Source organism: Urocitellus parryii, unplaced genomic scaffold, assembly GCF_045843805.1.
Source record: "Urocitellus parryii isolate mUroPar1 unplaced genomic scaffold, mUroPar1.hap1 Scaffold_48, whole genome shotgun sequence".
NCBI lineage: Eukaryota > Metazoa > Chordata > Mammalia > Rodentia > Sciuridae > Urocitellus > Urocitellus parryii.
Genome location: NW_027554049.1, coordinates 272484 through 281193, shown reverse-complemented (window position 1 = coordinate 281193; position 8710 = coordinate 272484).

The following is an 8710-nucleotide window of genomic DNA, read 5'->3' as shown; positions in this document are numbered from 1 at the left end:
TTTGACATGCACCTATCTTGTGTGTACCCTGAGTTGCTTCTCATTTTAAATAGCTTCATTGAGATATCATTTACATAGCATACAGTTTGCCCATTTAAAGTCTACAACTCAATGTATTTTTTGCATATTCCATTTTTAATTTTTAAAATTGTGCTAAACTATAGATAACATGAAATTGGTCATTTTGATCATATAGTAAGTGTGTTATTTACTGGCATTGATTCTGTTTGCATTGCTGTGCAATATCACCACTATTTTCAATTTTTTTCCATCACCCCAAACAGAACCCTGTAACCATTAAGCAATAACTTTTCCTGCAGCCCCTGTAACCTCTAATCTACATTCTTCCCTGTTCAACTTATTTCACATAAACACAATTGTGTATTTGTCCTTTTGTGTCTGGCTTATATCACTTAACATTTTTCCAAGCTTCCTTTCTGTCGTAGTGTAAATTTCATTCCTTTTTAAGACTGGATGATATTCTGTTATATGGATATACCAGTTTGCTTATCCATTCATGTATTGATGGGCACTTGGGTGTCTTCATGTTTTAGCTATTGTGAGCAATTCTGCTGGGAGCATGGGTGTACAAATGTCTGTGTGTACCCTCCTTTTAACCTAGGAGTGGAATTGATGGATCCTATGGTAACTCTGGTGTCCAGCTGTCTGAGGACCACAGTGGCTGCACATCTGAGATTATGACTAGCAATGCAGAAAGGTTCTGATTTCTCCAGAGCCTGGCCAGCACTTGTTGGTTTGTCTCTGTGTCAAGTCACAGCCGTCTTAGGAAGTATGAGCGGCATCTCATTTGGTTCGGTTGGCACTTCCCTGGTGACTAATGCTGTCGAGCATGTTTTCAGGTGCCTTTGGCCACTTGTGTCTTCTCCTTGCCTGTGTTGCTTTTTATGCTATTGTTACTTTATTGACATATTTGCATATTGGGAAATGCATACTTCTTTAACTTAATGCATTTGACAAATTTATATATGCACATACAAATATCACCCAAATTGAGACAGGATGATTCTGTCACCCAGAAGTTCTCTATGCTACTTTCCATGAATCCCCACACTCTTCCCATCACTGTGTATTAATTATTAATCTTGCTTATTCTTGGATTTCATTAGATGACTAAAAAAACAAGCATTTGTGTGTGTGTGTGTGTGTGTGTGTGTGTGTGTATTTGGCTGTTGTGTTAGTGTAGTGTTTGAGGTCTGTGTCAGTGTTCTTGTGTATCAACCAGGACTTTGTCTTTGTTGCTGACAGTTTTCCTGGGATTGGGTACAGCCGAGTTTACTCATTCAGTCTCTTGATGATGAATGAGTTTTTTGCTGTTTTTGGCTTTTCTGAATAAAGCCGCCCTAAATGTTTTTGTACATGTCTTTATGTGGAGATAGTCTCTTCTCCTGAGTGGAGCTGCTGGGTCACAAGCTAGGCACGTGCTGAACTTTAATAGAAACTGTCAGTTTTCCAGTGTGGTTGTTCCATTTTACACCCCCACCCCCTGGGAACACGCGTCCCACACCCTTGCCAGCATTTGGTATTGTCAGTCTTTAATTTTAGCCACTCTGGTGGGTGTGTGGTGGTATCTCATTATGGGTTTAATTTGCATCTCCCTGATGACTAATGATATCAGCACCTTCACATTTGGAAAAGGTTGTGATTTACATTTTTTACATTAAATAGTTAAGATCCTAATGAACACCTGCAGAACAGCCCTGGGAGCTCAGGACGTCTGTTCTGATTGACAGATATCAGTTTCAGACACATCTTCAATCACAAATGAGTTGGCAACTCAGTTAAAAAATAAAAAGCGAGGGGAGGCATGTATTTAAAGAATATTTGGAAAATAGAGGAAAATGGCCAGGCTCTCTCCTCCCACCTTGCCTCCCACTGAGAGCTTGCATTCTAGAGGGAAAATTCTGGTCCTGACACACACTGATAGCTCCGTGATGTTCCTCCTCCAGCTCTGAGCACATTCCAGCCCCTTGGCCCTCCTGCCTCATGCTGACCTGGGATGACCGTCCACTAAGCTCTGGCTCTTCACAGCCATCTCTGCACTTGCAACACGGCCCCTCCTCCCTGGTCCCACAGGGCGACTCTTGGCTTGGCTGAGGAGGCTCAGCCTGCGACCGTGCCAACTCCTCCCCTGCCTGGACCAGTTTCCGTAGTCTGTGTCCCTCAGTCCCCTGGGCCAGTGCCGCCTCGTCATTGTTTACTTCCTCCTCTCCCTCCCAGGCCCTGTCCTGTTAACATTCATCTTCATGTGCCCAGCCAGGCCCCAGCAGGCCGCACCCCTGCTTGTTGGGTGGGGACAGATACCCATGGGTTGTTGGCCTTCCTCCCCAGGAGCGAGCTTTCCATGGTTTATTTCATCACACCCTTTCCAAGTGTGTGTGACCACACCTGTGTATTCCTAAATCTATGACACAAAATACAGGCCCCCGGACCTTGCATCCTGACCTTCTCCCTGGGGCCACTGCACCCCAGCCTGTGACATGGGGCTGCCATTTGTCCCCATGGGAGCAGGGAGCCCCAGAGTTGGAGGTGGCCAGGTGGCTGGCAAGACCAGCTAGGAGGCGTTTGAGGCGTGGCCCGAGGCACCTAGGCCAGGACTAGGCGAGGATTTGTTTGGATCATGTGTGAGAGCCCAGGCATGACAGAAAGTGGACGCTTCTCCCCGTCCAAAGAAGCAGCAGTCAGGCTAAGAATTAATGAGGTGCATCGAGCTGTATCTGGCATCCCCGAGGGAGTGACCAACAAGTGTGTGCCTGGTGCCCAGGTGCAGCATTGGCATTGTCACCGTACACCTGAGAGCCCCCCCTGAGCACCAGCCTGGGACCTTGCCCTGCAGGCCCTATAGCTCCCGGGCCATGTTAAAAGACCAGGATTCAGGAGGCCTAGGCTGTGGCCGGGATCCTGCCTGTCTCTGAGCTCCCTGTGACCCTGATGCTGCTGGTCCCAGAGCCTCACATGAGTGGCTGGGGCTGAACCTAAACCCACCAGGAAAGAGCAAGTTGGTTGTTGGTGACTGGCCGGGTGGTCCATTCTCGTCCACTCTAAGTGAGGCAGACCAGCATTTGTACATCATGGAATTTCTACTTGTGAAAACATTGCCTTTAAGAAAGGATTTGGGCTTTCTTTATCATTAAGGAGATCGTACTGATACCTGCGTGCCTGCAGTGCATGGGGGGTGGGCGAGCTGCTAGGCACACGCTCCAAACATCTGAGAAGGCTTAATTCTTTGAATTGAAAATTTGTAGCCAATTTAGATTGGGGGGGTACTTTTATGTTGTGATTTTACAGGAAATTCATGAAATTGATGGTAAACTCTAGGTCCAGAAAGGTTCCATTCATTGTTCATTGATTGCTGGTTATAGACTTATACAGACCCTCCCAACTCTTTCTTTTTTGGGGTCCTGGGGGTTGGCCCCTGGGCTTTGCATGTGCTGGGCAAGTGGTCTATCTCAGAGCCACACCCCCAGCCCTTTTTATTTTACTTTGAGACAGAATCTCCCTGAGTTGCCCAGGCTGGCCTGGAACTCGCCACCCTCCTGCCTCAGCCTCATGCAGCTGGGATCACAGGCCTGGCCACTGCCTGCCCCAGCTCCCCCCAAGGGGTTCTTTGATGGGAACAGCCTTTCTTCCTTTCACTGTTTCCTTACAACCTGTGAACACGCTTTTGTAATTAAACAAGTTGGAGATCGGAAGCTTTGTCAGGATTTGTATTTTCATAAAAATTCTGCATTTTCTGATTATTAAAGAGAAGCAACTATTCATTGTAGGAAAGAATGGGACTTTTTACTAGAGAAAAACATAAAGAAAAAGAAGTCAGTAATAAGCTCATCATTCAGAATCGTCACTCCTGAAATTTGGGTGCATTTCCTGGTATATTTTTATGTGTGTTAATGGATAATTTTACAGACTTGTCTATACAGTTTTCACTTTATATTACTATTTCATACTGTCCTCATGATTAAACTTCTTTACAGTTTTCATTTTTAATTTACTTAATTTTTTTGGTGAGGGGGTACTGGGGAATGAACTCAGGGGCACTCGACTAAATCCCCAACCTGATTTTATATTTTGTCTAGAGACAGGGTCTCACTGAGTTGCTTAGAGCCTCCCTTTTTCTGAGTCTGGCTTTGAACTCTTGATTCTCCTATTTCAGCCTCCTGAGCCCCTGGGATCACAGGTGTGTGCCACCACACCTGGCATACTCCACACTTTTAGTAATACTTGATAACAGGAGATTATATACCATAGGAAATTTTCTTAAACCCCATTTCCAACTAATTTCAAAAGGAAAGGACATTTTTTTAAAGAAATAACATTGTCCTCTGTCTTCTAAGAATCTAGTGAATCCTGGCTGAAGCCCAGAGGGGAAATTTTCTTAGCTGCTTTGTGGCAAATTCTACTGTACCTAGCATACATCTAGTAGATTATGGTTAATAAAATACTAGTACATTTTGTTTAATTATATTTCCACATAAACATATTCAACCCCAAGCAGAGATCCATTCTCAATACAGACCTAAACTTGTCTGTTAGTGTGTCCAGGTTGTAGAAGATTGGGAATGGATCTTGTCAATAGTCTATCCTGGGGCTGGGGACGTGGCTTAAGCGGTAGCACGCTCGCCTGGCATGCGCAGGGCGCTGGGTTCGATCCTCAGCACCACGTAAAATAGAATAAAGATGTTGTGTCCACCAAAAACTAAAAATAAATATTAAAAAAAACTCTCTAAAAAATAGTCTGTCCTATGTACTTGTGATGTTTATTACATTGTTGCTGTATTATATCGTCCCCGAACACAATGATTTAAATGAACACTTGGTTTATTTTCTCTCACGGTCTGTGGCTCAGGAACTTGACAGCAGCCTGGGTGGTTCTGACGGAGAGAATGAGGAGATGGTTGTCTGAAGGCCTGGCCCAGGCTGTGGGGTCCCCTTCTAAAGCGCCTCACTCCATGGCTGATGAGTTGGTGGCTGGCGGCCTCAGTTCCTCTCCTTGGAGAATCTCTCCACGGGTCTGCTGGAGAGTCCGCATGGCATGACGGCTGGCTTCCACCAGAGCCTGTAATCCAAGAGACCAAGGTCAAAGCCACAGGCCGCTTTAGGGGTGCCTATCATTACTTCCATCATAATCTGTGGGCTACACAAGGCCATCCTGATTCAGCACCGGAGGTGACTACCAAGAGTGTGAGACCAGGAGGCAAAGATCACTGGGCCCTCTTGGAGCCGGCTGCCCCATCTGTCACTGTGAATATTAGAAGTATTATTATATTAGCGTGGAATTGCAATGACGTATGTCTTTTGGTTTTCAAAAATGATTCCTGACTTATAACTCCCTTTCCAAGGTGGGCCATAGAAACTCATCTTCCCCCACCTTCACTTGGCCATAAAGAATTCTGTGATCTACCTTGTCTGTTAAGACTCTCTTCATTCCAGAGAAGCCCTACCCAATGTCCTGAAGGAAGGAATGCTACTGAGAGAGGCCAAGGAGAATCTGAGTAGGCAGGCCCTAATGAGTGTCCCCACCCAGCCTGTTAGCCTAGTGCCTGTGCCATGAGTCTCAGGGAAAAAACACACAGGGACAGGGTTCTCGCAGGGAGCTGAACATGCGAGGTGCTTGGAGGCAGATGCACCCCTAGAAGACATGGAAGCCCCATGTCCTTTCTCCCACACCTTGCCCTATGCATCTCTTCATTTGTATCTTTCATAAGGTCCTTCATAATAAACCAATGAATGTGTTTCCCTGAGTCCTGTGAGCTGCTCAGGCAAATTAAACCCAAAGAAGGGTAGTGGGAGCCCTGATTGACAGCTGGCTGGTCAGAAGCGCATGTTATAAACCACCTGGAGCTTGTGACTTGCACCTGAAGTGGGGGACAGTCCTGGGGACTGAGGCCCGGTCTGTGTGATCTCACACCATCTGCACTGGCTAAGAGGATGCCAATCAGGCTCACCACTGCTGCAGAGCATGCTTGGGGTCAGGGGTCTCCTGTGTTGATTGTGGGGAAGCAGAGGGAAAACCAGATACCTTGTCATCCTGACCCATGGAGGAATAAGGAAGAAAGGTGTGCTCGTGTCAGATGGATGTGTTTCCTCCCCTGGCAGGGCCAAGAGGTCTCCCAGGTGTTGCTCCTCCAGTTGTGTTTCCTTGTAGTTCTGCACTGAGCTGTGTGTGTCCACGATAAAAATCCCAATCCTGATTTCAAGGTCACTCAGTGAGTCAATGGTCTGAAGAACATGGATTGCCCTGACTGTCACTGCCTTTGGATTCCCCGTTGGTGAAAGGTGTGGCTTCCTGTCCCCACCTGCTGCACTGTGTGGAAACCACTCCTGGTGCTGGGAAACTGGGACATTAGAAGAGACTCTGAGACGTGAGCAGATTGTGTGTGTATGAGTGCGTGTGTGTGTGCTGAACTCGCAGGCAGTTAGGTTCATAAAGTGACTTGCAAACTTAGGCAGCTTTTTAAATTTTGTTTTTAATCTTTGTAGTGCTAGGAATTAAACTCGGGGCTTGATGTGTGGTAGGCAAGTATCTGCCATGGAGCCACAGCTCAGCTGAAATTACCATCAATCTGAAATCATAAATCCAAGTAAGGTTTGCAATGATAGTAAAATTCACATTTTATGCAAAATTTAATCTAAAGGGGAAATTGTTTTGAATTACTGACAACCTTGAACTCATTAAATCCTACTTCTAGGACGACAGAGTGAACCCTCCCTTGGAAAGAATTCTCTTGATCTATTTTACTTGGAAAGAATTCTCCTGATGTATTTTACACGTTTATTTGTCCTTTTATTAGTGTTTGCCTCATTTATTTCTTCAATACAATTTATTTGGCATATTTTTACTTGAGGCAGGAAAGCATCAATAAAAATATAAATATCATTGGGAGCACTCCTGTCGTGTGACTTTATTTGGATAATTAAAAAAGCATGAACCTTGAAAGGACATTGAAACAGATTCAGATTATAAAACCTACAAGGCTTGTCTCTCACAGAATGGCCAGTTAGGTTTCCCTTTTCTCCTTTCAGAAAAACAGAAGAACTTCACTCTTGCCAGAGCCACGCACACATGTTGGAAAGGAAAGAAGGGATGGTATCATACCCCTGTTCCGAATTGTGGTCATTATTATTTTTTCATCTAATACTGTCCTGGGAACATCTTTACAATCAGCAGCTGCATTGTGGCTTCATTCCTAGCTCAGTGACATGGGTTCCCATGCATGTACCTAATTAGCTAGCCATTTCTCTCTACGTTTTAGTACCGGGAATTGAACTCAGGGGCACTTAACCACTGACCCACATCCCCAACACTTTTTGGTATTTTATTTTGAGACAGGGTCTTACTGAGTCGCTTAGGGCTTCCCTAACCTGCTGAGGCTGGCTTTGAACTTGCAACCCTCCTGCTTCGGTCTCTAGAGCTGCTGGGATTATCGGTGTATGCCATCGCGCCAGGCTGGCTAGCCATCTCTGTGGATTTCAGGCTTTGGCAGTTGCAGATCTTTCTGCAGATCTCTGGACACATTTCTGATTTCCCCACAGCGCATTCCTGAGGGTGGAGTTCCTGGGTTCAGCGCCTTGGGTTCTTTGGGTCTGCCTGTTGCTCTCAGATCTCTTACTCATCCTCAGCTCTGGGCCCAGCGTGGTGCTTGCCACACTGAGAGGCAACCGTCTGCCCTGCGGTTTCCTCAAGTCACTTCCTTTCTTGAGTGCGGAAGCAAGATAAAGACCTGAAGCTCATCTCACCCGTTGCCAGCCCTTGGTTCGGAGTGAGCCGAGCGTCCTGGAGGTAGGAGGTCCTGGAGTACTTCAGCGGCTTGAGCATTCATTCCACAGATGCTTATCGACATCTTGCAGCTGTCAGGAAACCAAGCTAGAAAGGTAGGATTGTGACCCACTCGGGCCCAGCATCCCTGGCAGACTGGCATGTTCAGGGGCTTGAACATGGATAGTCTGCAGAAGGGTCAGGCATGGAGATCCACTAGGCCTTGCGGGCAGTGGGCAGAGGAAGGGCTCTCAAGTCAGAGGCTTGAAGGGAAGGAGACAGAAGTGTCTCTGGGGACACCTAACCATGGCACCTCATCTGGCCACACTGGGTTCAGCCAGCTCAGCTTCTAAATGTATGCCCTGAATGGCAAATCCCCGGCTGCTGGGCTCACCTTGTACAATGTCTTTAGAATGTATGGTGTAACATGGGTGTCAAATTTTTGTTTCTCAAAAAGTCCAAACTCCCGTCCTCACCAGTGCATAACTGTAAGTGCATCTTCTTCCTGATCAAGTAGCTAATACAGACTCTTAAAATAAAGCACAGTCCCGGGGTGGAGGGGCAGTGGCATTGCAGACAGTTGTTGTAGGCTCACACTACTGTCACATACACACACACACTCAGGACAGGCCGTGTTCACTGGGATGACAAGCAACCCCAGATTTCAGTGGCTTAGCATGACCGGGGCTTGCTTCCTGCTCACTCATGCACGGGTGCCAACTGCGGGGCTGGGTGTGGGGCCTGTCCTCCCTCCCTGAATGGAGCCCAGGCTGAGCGTCCCTCTTTCTCAGCATCTGGATGGTTCAGGCAGAAAGCAGGGAACGTGGCAGACCGTATGCCCTCTTTCAGTGGAAGCAACACGTGCCATTTGGCTGACATTTCATTACCCAAAGCAAGTCTGAGTCAAGTCAGAATCTCACAAAAGGTTGGGAAGTG